At 48.6% G+C, this 16,016-nt stretch overlaps 1 protein-coding gene across 2 annotated transcripts in view; it reads right to left on the bottom strand.

The window, feature by feature from the left end:
- Window positions 1-16,016, bottom strand: part of LOC137562726 (beta-1,3-galactosyltransferase 1-like) — a 258,153-nt gene that overhangs the window by 118,373 nt on the left and 123,764 nt on the right. Inside the window, exon 1 of one of the 2 annotated variants that reach the window (XM_068274354.1) lies at window positions 10,924-11,121. The exons of the other annotated variant lie outside the window; for it this stretch is intronic. The gene's annotated coding sequence lies outside the window, so the exon portion shown is untranslated. Of the gene's footprint in view, window positions 1-10,923; window positions 11,122-16,016 lie in introns of those variants that run through there. 2 annotated transcript variants of the gene reach the window in all.

The following is a 16,016-nucleotide window of genomic DNA, read 5'->3' as shown; positions in this document are numbered from 1 at the left end:
GGGCCATATCTGGCCCTCAATCGCTGTTTATCCGGCCCGCCACTTGGTGCCCGGATTCCTCACCTCCCTCCTACCCAGCAGAGTCATTCAATCTCCACTTCCAGCTACAAGTGTCCATGGCAACAGAGCGTTACGTGATATGCCGTCAGGACGTGCCAGCCTGCTGTCCTAATCCGTTACGTTCCTGCTGTCACAGGAACAAAAACACAATGACCACTGTGGCATTTCTAGATCTCAAGATATATTAAGATATATAGCTTTTCTGGCCAAGTAAACTTTGCCCACAGCTGCTCTAAACCAATAAATATGTAACTTAATTGCACAATACATCATTTATTTAAACATGCTAAACCAATGGATGGTGGTGCTGATGTTAAAAGCTGAATCAAGAAGGAAAACGCAGCCTTTGAACAAGTGAATCAAATTTGGAGATCCCATGACAAACCGAGAATATTCCAGAGTAATGTAAAGACAGTCCTCCTGTATGGATGTGAGACATGGAAGGTGACAGCAGAGACAACAAAAAGCCTCCAAACCTTTATAAACTGCTGCCTTCAAAGAATAATAAACATCTGGTGGCCAAATGTAATTTCAAATAAAGAGTTGTGGGAAAGAACCCAAGAAGAACAAGTGGACTTGCAGAGCAAATGCAGAAAGTGGAGGTGGATTGGCCATACTCTCTGCAAGGACAAATCAATAGAGAAAGAAGCCTTAAAATAGAATCTTCAAGGCAGCAGAGAAAGAGGAAGACCAAGAATAACTTGGAGAAGAAGTGTTGAGGAAGAAATAAAGAAAGCAGGAACATCAAAGGCCTCAATTCACTAAGCAGTTTAGACTAGTCTACTGATGGTTTTTAGTCTACTGATGGTTTGGTCAGTTGCAGCAACAGGGAATTCACTATTACCAAATGATTTAGACCTGTTTTTAGACCTGGTCTAAACCATTTGGTAATTAGGTGGGTAAAGCAGGGGAAATGATCAAAAGATGCAATTCACAAACAAGTAGCTCCTTTGATGGGCTCTCCTCTGTATACAATTAAACTCCTGCATAATTAATTCAAAAGGTTCCAGCCTCACATCTAAAATACCTGACAGAATTACTTTACCTACAGAAATCAGCTGGTCTAATCTCTGTCAGAAAAAGTGGGCGTGGTTACTCCTTGTTTGCCTTTGTGAATTGTGTAATTACTGAATGTTAAACCAAGTCTAAAAACAGGTCTAAAACAACACCCATGCCCGTTTCTTGGGCCGTGCGGGGCGTGCCGCCGCCCTGGGCGCTGTTGGGAGGGGGGCGCTGTAATGGAGGGGGGAGCCGGAGCCACGGGGAGGGAAGCCCGACCTCTCCCTCCCTCTCCCGGGCCACCCTCCGTGCTCCCCCCTCAGACGCATACTCAGGCAGGAAGCGCCGCTGTTTACAACTCACCTCCCTGGCTCCAAGCGCTGCTCTCTCGCCGCAGGTCTCCTCTCTGTATACACGCTGATACACACGCTGCCGGAAGCAGCGTGTGTATCAGTGTGTAGGCAGAGAGGAAAAGACCGGCGGCGAGAGACGAGCAGCGCTTGGAGCCAGGGAGGTGAGTTGTAAACAGCGGCGCTTACTGCCTGAGTATGCGTCTGAGGGGGGAGCACGGAGGGCGGCCCGGGAGAGGGAGGGAGAGGTCGGGCTTCCCTCCCCGCGGCTCCGGCTCCCCCCTCCATTATGGGGGACAGCTACCTATCTAACCTACGCTGGGGGGCAGCTACCTAATCTAACCTATACTGGGGGGGGGGCACCTACCTAATCTAACCTACACTGGGGGCAGCTACCTATCTAACCTACACTGGGGGGCAGCTACATAATCTAACCTACACTGGGGGGCAGCTACCTATCTAACCAACACTGTGGGGCAGCTACCTATCTAACCTATACTGGGGGGCACCTACCTAATTAACCTACACTGGGGGGCAGCTACCTATCTAACATACACTGTGGGGCAGCTACCTATCTAACCTATACTGGGGGGCACCTACCTAATCTAACCTACACTGGGGAGCAGCTACCTATCTAACCTACACTGAGGGGCAGCTACCTATCTAACCTACACTGGGGGCAGCTACCTACCTAATCTAACCTATACTGGGGGGCAGCTGCCTAATCTAACCTATACTGGGGGGCAGATACCTATCTAACCTATACTGGGGGGCAGCTACCTATCTAACCTACACTGGGGGGCAGCTACCTATCTAACCTACACTGGGGGGCAGCTACCTATCTAACCTACACTGGGGGGCAGCTACCTATCTAACCTACACTGGGGGCAGCTACCTACCTAATCTAACCTATACTGGGGGGCAGCTACCTAATCTAACCTATACTGGGGGGCAGCTACCTATCTAACCTATACTGGGGGGCACCTGTCTAATCTAGCCTATACTGGGGGGAGCTACCTAATCTAACCTATACTGGGGGGCACCTACCTATCTAACCTATACTGAGGGGCACCTACTTATCTAACCTATACAGGGGGGCAGCTACCTATCTAACCTACACTGGGGGGCAGCTACCTATCTAACCTACACTGGGGGGCAGCTACCTATCTAACCTACACTGGGGGGCAGCTACCTATCTAACCTACACTGGGGGCAGCTACCTACCTAATCTAACCTATACTGGGGGGCAGCTACCTAATCTAACCTATACTGGGGGGGAGCTACCTATCTAACCTATACTGGGGGGCAGCTACCTATCTAACCTACACTGGGGGGCAGCTACCTATCTAACCTACACTGGGGGGCAGCTACCTATCTAACCTACACTGGGGGGCAGCTACCTATCTAACCTACACTGGGGGCAGCTACCTACCTAATCTAACCTATACTGGGGGGCAGCTACCTAATCTAACCTATACTGGGGGGCAGCTACCTATCTAACCTATACTGGGGGGCACCTGTCTAATCTAGCCTATACTGGGGGGGAGCTACCTAATCTAACCTATACTGGGGGGCACCTACCTATCTAACCTATACTGGGGCAACTATACTGGCTACCTATACTGGAGGCACCTACCTGGCTAACCTATAGTGGGGGCAACTATACTGGCTCACCTATGCCTGGCTACCTATACTGGGGTACCTATTCTTGGCTACCTATACTGGGGGGACCTATACTAAGTGCAACTAGAGATATATAGTACATATGAGACAGTCCGTGCACAGCGTCCTTAAATCACATTATTTATTCAAGCTTGTTCCCAGCAGACATATACAACATGGTATGCGGATTCACAGCATGTATGAAGCGGAACGATCTAACCTGTGTCCAAGACGGGTGCGGGAGTGTGACCAGGGGATGAGAGGACGGTGCCGTCCTCTCATCCCCTGGTCACACTTCCGCACCCGTCTTGGACACAGGTTAGATCGTTCCGCTTCATACATGCTGTGAATCCGCATACCATGTTGTATATGTCTGCTGGGAACAAGCTTGAATAAATAATGTGATTTAAGGACGCTGTGCACGGACTGTCTCATATGTACTATATATCTTCAGTTGCCCATGTTAGCCCGGATGCACGCCTCCACACATGCCGCTGAGCAGAGAAGCGTAACAGACGGAGTTGCTACTTAAAGGTGCAGGGACCAATTTCCACCCCCATCACTGAGTGCCAGGCATATCTACTCCTTTTGTGTACTAAGTGCAACTAGACCTGGCAAACCTATACTGCGGGCACCCATACCTTGCTCCGGGGGGAGGGGTCTGGGGGGGGCGCAATTTTTACACCCTCGCCCTGGGTGCATTTTAGCCTAGAAACTGCACTGACAACACCAAACCATCAGTAGACTAAAAACCATCTGTAGACTAGTCTAAACTGCTTAGTGAATTGAGGCCAGACTAAGATAGAAAAAAATCACCAGGACAGAAAGCGGTGGTATGCATTTGTTGAGGCCCTTTGCTCCAGTGGGAGACGCCGGATTAAAAGGAAGAACGGGGGTGGTAACAGAGTTAATGCTAAAGAGAATAATAAGGGCCTGTTTCCACTACACGCAGATTGGATGTAGAATGGATGCAGAAAAACTGACTCCAGTGAATGTCTATGGGCCTGTTTCCACTAAGGGCCGGTTTCCACTACACGCAGATTTGATGCAGATTGGATGCAGAAAAACTGACTCCAATGAATGCCTATGGGCCTGTTTCCACTAAACGCAATTTTTCTGATGCAGATTTTCCCATAGGCATTCATTGGAGTCAGTTTTTCTGCATCCATTCTGCATCCAATCTGCGTGTAGTGGAAACAGGCCCTAATTGCGCTCAAAATGAAGTTTATATCGAGGCAGGATGAATAGAATGGCTTGTAACTTGTTAAAGGACATAATATACTGTCCAATTGAAAATAACGTCAAATAGATATCCGATTCACAATGCTGAATTACTGCAGTGAGCACTTACCACCAATCAAAGGACAAACTTCCTGAAAGTATATAAAAGCTGAAAGCTGAGACTGAGCCTTATCCATGAGATGCACGCAATGTGATTACACAAGGTCCCCTGTTCAGCAATCCATGGGAATAATTACATGTATTACTATAATTAAAGAGGAACTTTAACCAAGGATTGAACTTCATATGAATCAGTAGCTGATACCCCCTTTCCCATGAGAAATCTTTACCTTTCCTCAAATAGATCATCAGGTGTGTCTGTGTGGCTGATATTGTGGTGAAACCCCTCCCACAGTGTGATGTCATGACCATGATCTTGACAGTTTGCTGTCTGCAAACCACATTACTTTGTGGGAAAAAAATGGCATTTTCCAACTGCCAAGCAAGCAGTTTCTCCCTCTCTGCACAGAATTCTCAGTAACGAACATTCGGTACAGATCATCTGGTAGGACTAATGATGTCACCACCAGTGATAAATTTCAGAATGTAAATCAGGGAGAGGAACTAATTTACAATAGGCAAGCATGGATTACATAATCTATAAATGAATATTGAAAACAATAAGCAAATTTAAGTCAAAAGTTGAAGCGCTTTAAGTCAAAAGTTAAATAGCAAGAGAAATGATAAGGTGACCAAACCTCTGATCAATATGGCAATAGAGATAAGAAAATGAGGGTTTTCAGGTCCACAATCAGTAATACAGTAATTATAAAATGCTACTTTTAATGGAGTAATAAATATGAAAAAATAGTTAAAAATCCATATGTCATGTCAATATGCAGTGATTGGCCTGACGCACGTTTCACGGTCTATCCAAGAGTGGCTTCTTCAGAGAAAAACAGTTAAAAACATCATCAGAAAGTGTAACACAGAGTATGGATAAAATCCTCTCCTATGCATCAGATATTCATTTTGTCTAGTCAAACCCATTGGACAAGTAAACAGCTGCCCAGCATAATCACTGGGTTGGTGAATGTATGTAATGTAACTAGGCTGCAAACAGCAATCACAGCCATGGTGGCCAGTAGTGGCCAGTAGGTGTAAATGAATGTCCAGGGTCAGGGGGGTGTAAAATGAATGGATATCGCCTGATATGCTTAGCAGGACTGTAATGAGAAAGCTCTTGTATAGACTGTAAAACGTGCGTCAGGCCAATCAATGCGTATTGACGCCCTCCCTTATGGGGAAGTTCATTTAATAAAATCTAAATGATTTAAAGTCCTTCTGAGCTTCTCTGTCTTGGCTGGATATGGAGCCATGCGCAAAGCAAACGTACTGGTAAAGCGGACCTGAACTCAGAACTTCCTCTCTGCTCTAAAAGATAAGGAACAGCATAATTACATTTTAACAAAAAACATTGCTTTGTTACAGCTGATACACATCCTGCATTAAATCTGCAGTGTATCTACTTCGTGATTCATGGAATCAGACATATTGTTAACATCCCGTGTTTTCAAATGAGCTTATCTGCCATCTCTGCCATGGCAGTCATGTAACACAGGGGAGAGATTAAATTACAACTTGTGATTAGTCACAGATGAAGGGGAATTAGACAGGCTAAACTCTCTAAATACATACAGGGTGCATTTCTCTATGTTTTACTTCTGTCCTGTGCAAGAGTTCAGGTCCACTTATTAAAGGACCCAAGAAAAAAGGTGGTTGAGTTTTATAAATCAGGAAGGCCATGTTCACAGTGGGGCTCTGCGGTGCCAGTCTGTAACGCAACTTACCGCACTGCAGGTCTGTTGTGGTATATCGGGTTGCGGCAGCATTTGCAGTGTGTTACAGTGATCAGTGAAAATGCCGATATTCTTTTCGCATATGTTAAATTTGACTTTATAGTAAAAATGCCATTGAAAAAAATTCTGTAAAAAGTTTGTCATTTTTCTGTGCTTAAAAAAAAAATTGAATCTTTGCACTAAAACAAACAATGTTGTGTTTTTGCAGTAAAAATATCGATTTTTTGAGTTTTCATTAATTTTTTTGTTTCATATTTCGAAAATACATTGGCCTCAATTCACTAAGCTTATCTCCTGTCTTTAGTAACTCTTCAGAGCTGTTTCTACAGTTATCACTGATAACTGTAGAAACAGCTCAGAAGAGTTATTAAAGACAGGAGATAAGCTTAGTGAATTGAGGCCATTGTATTATAAAATTTTCTCTAAGGGCCCTTTTCCACTAGAGCGAATCCGCATGCGTTGTCCGCATGCGGATTCGCATAACCAATACAAGTGGATGGCCCTGTTTCCACTTGTCAGTTTTCTTCTGCGTTTTTCTGTGCAGGATTTTTCTGCACGGTAGGGCCTGCAGAATTCGCCTGCGTGTGGAATGCAGGCGAATCGCAGGCAATGTATTTAATAGGGAAATCGCATGCGTTTTTTGCATGCGTTTTTTCCCGCGATTTCGCGTGCGATTTCGCATTGGAAGTAATGTTAATTGACACAGGCAGTGACATGGTTAAAATCGCATATACCCTGCCTATGCGAAATCGCATGCGAAATCGCGGCAAAAAAACGCATGCGGAATCGCATCCGCATGCGATTTCGTCAGCGGTGCTATGCAGCGATTCCGCACCGCACTAGTGGAAACGAGCCCTAAGTCTAAAATGCCATTTTTGTAGTTAAAATGACTTTGGCGAAAATTTGCGAGCAACGCTGGTGCATTACTGCTAAACGCACACGCTAACAGTGAATATGAAGCATAGTTTTCATTGACTGTATGCTTCACTGTAACAAACTCAACGTGAGCATAACATGTGTCACTGCTGTCCCGATGCGTTACTTTCCTACTTTCACAGAGAACGCAGCACAATGACCACTGTAGCATTTCTAGATCTTAAGGTAAATAGCCTTTTTGGCCACGTTCAGTCAGTCCTGTTCAGGCTGTGGTTTAAAAGAGAGTGGATAGTTAGGAGTTCTGTTGTTAGCAAGCCATGCTAGACCAATCAGGAATTTTAGCCACAAATGCCAGCACCATTTGTTGCAATGCCAAGAAAAACCCACAAGCCACTTCAGCTGAAATACAGGCTTCTGTACAAACAAGAAGTGTTGCTTTTTCAAGATGCACTATAAGGAGGTACTTCAACAAAAATTGGCTGCACAGTCAAGCTACAAGAAGGAAGACTTTAATGTACCAACATCACAAAACAGCCCACTTACAATTGCCAAACGGCATCTACAGTAGAAGCGTCCAATGGAGTAATCAGACCAAAACTGGAGATGTTTGGAGAGGATGCAACAAGGCCCATAACAAAAAGTTTTTCTAGGAAAGAATTATAAGTAGGATGGACCTGCGCTGACTTCCAGGGTGTTCCTACCTTCAGGGTCGGCTTAAGGGGCTCCGGGGCCCTGGGGCAAATTGAATGGGGGGGTCCCCTGCCCGAATACCCCCCCCATTCAGGCGATTACCTCTGCTGTCTGGGGCCCTTGCTAACAAGCTGCAGGAGCATTTACTCACCTCTTCCGGCGCACGGCACAGTCCGGGCACTCGTCATGTTGTCCTCCACCACCTCTATGATCCGGCACGCGTTATTTGTAAACACGCACTGGGTCATAGAGGAGGTGTATTGGCAATGTGAATTTTCGCGTTATTTATCCAAAAATTCGCATTAGATCCATGGTTACAGGAAGTTGTCAGCAGTCTTGACTAAGCTGTTACTAGGCAGATTATGTATATTTAACTAATGCGAATTTTCGCGTACGAAAATGACATAGACTTCTATAGGCTGCTAAAATCCATCCGAATTCATGGGCGGGGAATCGGCCCGGAATCACAGCAATGGAAACCTAGCCTTAGGGTCTGAACTTGTTTTTAATATGCATGTGAAGAGGGTATACAACTAATATTTTTTAAATTATAAGCTTATAAATAGTGATAGACGCAAAACCAAAAAAAATGCACCTTTTATTTCCAAATAAAATATTGGTGCCATACATTGTGATAGGGACATAATTTAAATGGTGTAATAACCGGGAAAAATGGGCAAATAAAATACATGGGTTTTTATTATGGTAGCATGTATTATTTTAAAGCTATAATGGCTGAAATCTGGGAAATAATGCATTTTTTCAATTTTTTTCTTAATATTCCTGTTAAAATGCATTTATGAAAATATTATTCTTAGTAAAATGTACCACTCAAAGAAAGCCTAATTGGTGGTGCAAAAAACAATATATAGATCAATTCATTGTGATAAGTAGTGATAACGTTATTGGCAAATGAATGGGAGGTGAAAATTGTTCAGATGCATAAGGTGAAAAACTAATGAAGGCTGAAGTGGTTAAGCTAAACAGTATTGCAGTACTTTCTATATATGAATTGGTGGGTGCAATAATTGCGATTGCATGTCCGGGAGCATCTGTGCATGCGCATTTCTCAAAAGAATGAACCTGCATCAGGAGTGCAACTGTGGAGCGCCCACGGATGGGACTGCGCATGCGCAGTGGAGCGCCAGACCATGGAAATTTAAGAGCTGACAGAAGGAGAATGAAGCGGACCCAGAGGACTCGACAGAATACCGGGGGGGGGGGGGGGGGGATGGGGCAGGGGGGGGGGTTTGGGCTGTTCTGGAAGAATTTCCAGGTGAGTTAAAATCCCCAGGTTTGCATCCAGTTCAGGTGTGCAGACTGTAATTTAAAAAAAAACCCTCTGAAGGATACTTACCTTGGAAGGGGAAGGCCTCAGGGTCCCAATGAGGCTTGCCCCTGCCCTGTAGCTTTAGGAAATCCAGCACTGGCTGGCTCCCCTGAATCCTCCGCCGACAAGCTTGACAAGGGATGATATATTTACCTCGCCGGGATCCTGCACAGGCTCTTCATTCTGGCTAGGCGCAAATAGCCGAACCAGATTGTATCGGCTCTACTGCGCAGGCACAAAAGGACTCACGTCTGCGGGAGTAGAGCAGATCAATCGGGTTCCGCTATTTCTCGCCTTAACCCGAATTAAGAGCAACTAGTGCATCTGTGCAGGATTGCGGTAGGTAAATAGTTACCTCGCCGCACTTTGGGGGACCCTGGCACTTTGAACGGAGGGTCGGAGGAGGATGGGGGAAGCTTCGTTAGAATCAAGAAGCTTCCCCCTCCCGAGGTCTCTGATGACAGGTTGTTGCACAGTTTCACAGGAAGTTTATTTTCCCAGCGGCACATATAATTTTGTGATACCTATAAAAGAAATCTGCTTTGCTACATGCTTTAATTATCAGCTGTAGCTATAATATTAAACAACCACAAGGAGCCAGTTAATTTTGCAAGGTAAGTCTAATTGGCGTTTCACCAAGACCTGGATTCATGTAAATAAAAATAAATTTTTCTACTAAAAGTTTTTTTTTTATACAGTCATAAACTGTATGATGATAACTCCTAATTATTGCATATGTTAAACACCAACAGAGATGGAAAGTATTTGAATTAAAAGTAGTGATAATATAAAGGTTAGGGTACTAGCAAAAACTGAAAATATGTCTGTCGCCCATGATGGCGTGCACACTGGAGGTGGGGTGGGCATATATATATATATATATATATATATATATATATATATATATATATATATATATCACCCCTACTGCGTACCTGACACGTCATCACGACGCCCGGCGTAAGAGTCCTGCAGATGCATGGTTCAGACTTCAGCGATTTCTGCCTGGCTCAGTCAGGGCCAGTTCTCACTTGAGCGGGAATCGCGCAATTCCCGCTCAAGGCAAACTGCTAGCGTTTTTTTAAACCGCTACAGCATGTAACACATAGCAGTGTTCACACTGCCGCGTTTGCGGTTAGCGTTAACCGCAAACGTGTTACATGCAGCGATTTGCCGGCGATTCGCAATTAGCGTTTAGCGATTAGCATGCATAGCACCGCTAATCGTGATCGCTCCAAAACCGCCGCAGTGTCTAGTGATTTTTCCGCGTGAAAATCACTCCCGCAAAACGCTGGCGGTAATCGCCGGCATTTTGCGATTTTAGATGTGAACGGGCCCTTACAGGAAAACTAAACTGTGTTGCTGTGGGGGACCGAAGGATCAGTTTGGCGCGGCGCAGGCACAGGACAGCTGCAGGGAGCGGTAGAAGCCCCAGGTAAGTTAAACTTGCTTTTTAAAAAAAACTCTTTAGGTTCCCTTTAAACACCTTTTTTCAATAGAAAAATACATATATTAATACAGATCGCCACACCAGACTTGAAGGAGGGATTTAGTTCCCCAAAAAGGACTGTCCCTCCAAAAGAGGGACAGTTGGGAGCTATGAATTCCTGTCCCTCCTGCTCTTTAAGGAAACTGGAAGAATGGTATGCTGTCTATGACAATCAATGTGAAGCATCATGTAGGAAAAAAGATACAGTGAGTTCAAGAAGGCATCTGTGATCCAAATAAGGAAATGCAAAGCAGCATCTGCCAGTCCCAAGAAGTTCTGCAGCAGCTGCCTCAGCAATCTGCAAGCAGGGCTTCCCAGCAGAACTCAGAGCTGGGACACAACAGAGCAATGCTGTACATTAGGCTTGCGCAGGAAAGCATTCATTACCTGGTAGCAGCTTCTGGTACAACAGAACTGGATGGCTTCAGCAGTGCATAGTCCTAGACTGGCATGGGAGCCACAACCCTGATGCTGCAGTGGGGGCAGTACAACCCTCCTCAATCACCAGATCAATACCCAGATTCTCCATCGCCTCTGCAGGGCAAGAATCAGTCAGAGCAGAGCCATATCCATGCAGCAGAAGATGGGCAGCCATCCAGAGTCAGGACTCTCCAGGGGACAGAGAGGGGGGCGGGGCAGATACAAAGGCTTTACAGTCAGAAGGCAACTTGCAAGAAGCTCAGGGCTGCCCTCTGACAAGAATGGGAGATATTTATTTATTTATTGTATTTATAAAGCGCCAACATATTACGCAGCGCTGGACACTAATTTAGGTTACAGACAATATTTAGGGGTGACATACAGCAATATGACAATACAGGAATACAAGAAAACCAGATCACACACCATATTATGAGTACCAGGTAATGCTTAGTCAGTCACTGGATGGAGCTTGGAGATTAGGCAAATTAGGTTCACTCAAATGCATAGCATGGGTTCAGGGCCGTGCAGAGGGTCCTTAAGTGGGGGGTGCTCAAATTTAAAAAAGGGGCCTGTCAATGCCTTCCCCCGCATGCCCCTCCTTCCTGGTTTCTGGTTAGGGGGGTATTGATTGTCATGCTGCTGAATGCAGATGATGGGTGCCATGTGGGTTCTGGATGTAAGTACTGAGTGTCATGTGGGTTCTGGCTATGGTTGGATATCGAGTGTCATGCCAGTGTTGATTGCAAGAACTTAGTGCCATGTAAGGTCTGGGTGCATGTACTGGATGTCATGTGGGTGCTGGGTGCAGGTACCGGGTGTGACATGGGTGTGAATACTTGGTGACATGCCTGTACTGGGTGCTGGCTATGGGTGGGCTTTGGGCATCACATTGGTTTTGAATGCAGGTACTTTGAGTGCGGGTACGGGTTAAGTGGATAATTGGTGCAGATAGTGGGTGCCATGTGGAAGCTGTGTGCAGGTGTGAGTACTGGGTGCAATTTTAGGCCTGGGTGCAGATACTTGGTGTCATGTGAATGTGAGTACTGGGTGCCAGCTATGAGGGGAAGGGGTGGCTGATGGGAAAAGTAGAGGTCAGTGTGGGTGCTGCAGGAAGGGGCAGGGCCATGCAGAAGATCCTCAAGGGTGTCGTGCTCAAATTTGAAATCGATAAATCGTGTTAAATTGTGTATCTAATACCCCCTCTCCAGAAAGCAATAAGGCAGTCTTAACCCCCCCCCCCCCCCACACACACACACACACACGCCTTTATAGCAGTATCAGGCAGACTTTGTGTCTCCTTTCAACTCTTTTGGTGCTACCACCCTCAAATCAGCAGTGATAGGTGCCCACTGTTAGTGGGTTAGAGTGGGCACAGTGGAGCCCACTGTGGAGGCACAGACTCACCTTTCATTACTGGGACCTCTGTCCCTCTTGATCAGCACCCAAGCCTCTTTTCAGGCAAACAAGTGTTTACCAATATGCAGTGGTTGCTAAGCAATAGTAGATGCAAAACTGCAGTAAGTGCCAAGGTGCAGTGGGTGCCCAGATGCAGTAGATGGTAAGACGCAAAGGTTCACTTTGTGGTAAGTTGCAGTGGGTGCCGAGATGCCAAAGTAAAGTATGTGTCAAGCTGCTGTGGGTACCAAGGTCCAGTTTGAATTGGGTGTTTATTTGCAGTGGGTGCTATGCTGTATTGGGTGCTGAATGAGTAGCAGATGGTGATAAACAATAGTGGGTGCCATGCAGGGGCGTCGCTAGCCCTGTTTTAGGGGGGCACGTGCCCCCAATCTTTCCTGGGGTGCCACGGATCTCCCGGCCGCCGCTGCCCCCTCTGTCAGCGGCTCCCTCCAGCCGCCGCCGCCGCGTCTCAGACCTCAGGATCAGGCGGCGAGCCGGCGACCAATCGTGCGGGCGCTAGGACCCAGCGCCCGCACTGATATGCGGAAGTGACATCACTTCCGCATATCGAGCGGGTGCGTCCAGCGCCCGCTCGTACATCTGGTCGGGTCGCCGCTGATCCTGAGGTCTGCTGAGAGGTAGGGGGGGGGAGTGGCGGCGGCTAGAGAGGGGGCCTCCCTGTCACTCACTCACTCACTCACTCACTCACTAAAGGGGCTCCCTGGCACGCACTCACTCCCTAAAGGGGCTCCCTGGCACTCACTCACTCCCTAAAGGGGCTCCCTGGCACTCACTCACTCCCTAAAGGGGCTCCCTGTCACTCACTCACTCACTCCCTAAAGGGGCTCCCTGGCATGCACTCACTCCCGAAAGGGGCTCCCTGTCACTCACTCACTCCCTAAAGGGGCTCCCTGTCACTCACTCACTCCCTAAAGGGGCTCCCTGTCACTCACTCACTCCCTAAAGGGGCTCCCTGGCACGCACTCACTCCCTAAAGGGGCTCCCTGGCACTCACTCACTCCCTAAAGGGGCTCCCTGTCACTCACTCACTCCCTAAAGGGGCTCCCTGTCACTCACTCACTCCCTAAAGGGGCTCCCTGTCACTCACTCCCTAAAGGGGCTCCCTGGCACTCACCAACTCCCTAAAGGGGCTCCCTGGCACTCACTCACTCCCTAAAGGGGCTCCCTGGCACTCACTCACTCCCTAAAGGGGCTCCCTGTCACTCACTCACTCCCTAAAGGGGCTCCCTGTCACTCACTCACTCCCTAAAGGGGCTCCCTGTCATTCACTCACTCCCTAAAGGGGCTCCCCTGGCACTCACTCACTCCCTAAAGGGGCTCCCCTGGCACTCACTCACTCCCTAAAGGGGCTCCCCTGGCACTCACTCACTCCCTAATGGGGCTCCCCTGGCACTCACTCACTCCCTAAAGGGGCTCCCCTGGCACTCACTCACTCCCTAAAGGGGCTCCCCTGGCACGCACCCACTCCCTAAAGGGGCTCCCTGGCACGCACCCACTCCCTAAAGGGGCTCCCTGTCACTCACTCACTCCCTAAAGGGGCTCCCTGGCACTCACTCACTCCCTAAAGGGGCTCCCCTGGCACTCACTCACTCCCTAAAGGGGCTCCCCTGGCACTCACTCATTCCCTAAAGGGGCTCCCCTGGCACTCACTCACTCCCTAAAGGGGCTCCCCTGGCACGCACCCACTCCCTAAAGGGGCTCCCTGGCACGCACTCACTAAAGGGGCTCCCTGGCACGCACTCACTCACTAAAGGGGCTCCCTGGCACGCACTCACTCACTAATGGGGCTCCCTGGCACGCACTCACTCACTAAAGGGGCTCCCTGGCACTCACTCACTCCCTAAAGGGCCTCCCTGTCACTCACTCACTCCCTAAAGGGGCTCCCTGTCACTCACTCACTGCCTAAAGGGGCTCCCTGTCACTCACTCACTGCCTAAAGGGGCTCCCTGTCACTCACTCACTGCCTAAAGGGGCTCCCTGTCACTCACTCACTGCCTAAAGGGGCTTCCTGTCACTCACTCACTGCCTAAAGGGGCTTCCTGTCACTCACTCACTGCCTAAAGGGGCTCCCTGGCACTCACTCACTGCCTAAAGGGGCTTCCTGGCACTCACTCACTGCCTAAAGGGGCTTCCTGGCACTCACTCACTGCCTAAAGGGGCTTCCTGGCACTCACTCACTGCCTAAAGGGGCTCCCTGGCACTCACTCACTGCCTAAAGGGGCTCCCTGGCACGCACTCACTAAAGGGGCTCCCTGGCACGCACTCACTCACTAAAGGGGCTCCCTGGCACGCACTCACTCACTAAAGGGGCTCCCTGGCACGCACTCACTCACTAAAGGGGCTCCCTGGCACGCACTCACTCACTAAAGGGGCTCCCTGGCACTCACTCACTCCCTAAAGGGCCTCCCTGTCACTCACTCACTCCCTAAAGGGGCTCCCTGTCACTCACTCACTCCCTAAAGGGGCTCCCTGTCACTCACTCACTGCCTAAAGGGGCTCCCTGTCACTCACTCACTGCCTAAAGGGGCTCCCTGTCACTCACTCACTGCCTAAAGGGGCTCCCTGTCACTCACTCACTGCCTAAAGGGGCTTCCTGTCACTCACTCACTGCCTAAAGGGGCTCCCTGGCACTCACTCACTGCCTAAAGGGGCTTCCTGGCACTCACTCACTGCCTAAAGGGGCTTCCTGGCACTCACTCACTGCCTAAAGGGGCTTCCTGGCACTCACTCACTGCCTAAAGGGGCTCCCTGGCACTCACTCACTGCCTAAAGGGGCTCCCTGGCACGCACTCACTAAAGGGGCTCCCTGGCACGCACTCACTCACTAAAGGGGCTCCCTGGCACGCACTCACTCACTAAAGGGGCTCCCTGGCACGCACTCACTCACTAAAGGGGCTCCCTGGCACGCACTCACTCACTAAAGGGGCTCCCTGGCACTCACTCACTCCCTAAAGGGCCTCCCTGTCACTCACTCACTCCCTAAAGGGGCTCCCTGTCACTCACTCACTCCCTAAAGGGGCTCCCTGTCACTCACTCACTGCCTAAAGGGGCTCCCTGTCACTCACTCACTGCCTAAAGGGGCTCCCTGTCACTCACTCACTGCCTAAAGGGGCTCCCTGTCACTCACTCACTGCCTAAAGGGGCTTCCTGTCACTCACTCACTGCCTAAAGGGGCTTCCTGTCACTCACTCACTGCCTAAAGGGGCTCCCTGGCACTCACTCACTGCCTAAAGGGGCTTCCTGGCACTCACTCACTGCCTAAAGGGGCTTCCTGGCACTCACTCACTGCCTAAAGGGGCTTCCTGGCACTCACTCACTGCCTAAAGGGGCTCCCTGGCACTCACTCACTACCTAAAGGTCGTCACTATCGGGGTCCCTGTCACTCACTACCTAACTGGAGGCGCCTGTCACTCACTAGCTAACCTGGGGGTCCCTGTCACTCACTACCTAACTTGGGGGGCTACCATATTAAGGGGGCATTCTGCCTATTTATGTGAAATGCTGTCTATTTATGTGCCTCATGACTGCTGAATGTGTCTTGTTGGGAGCCTTATGATTTGTTGGGGGCCTCATGATTGCTGAATTTGTCTTGTTGGGGGCCTCATGATTTGTTGGGGGCCTCATGATTGCTGAATTTG

The sequence above is a fragment of the Hyperolius riggenbachi genome, chromosome 3, assembly GCF_040937935.1.
Source record: "Hyperolius riggenbachi isolate aHypRig1 chromosome 3, aHypRig1.pri, whole genome shotgun sequence".
Classification (NCBI taxonomy): Eukaryota; Metazoa; Chordata; class Amphibia; order Anura; family Hyperoliidae; genus Hyperolius; species Hyperolius riggenbachi.
The sequence above is the reverse complement of the archived record's forward strand: the minus strand, read 5'-3'. Positions and strand labels throughout refer to the sequence as shown.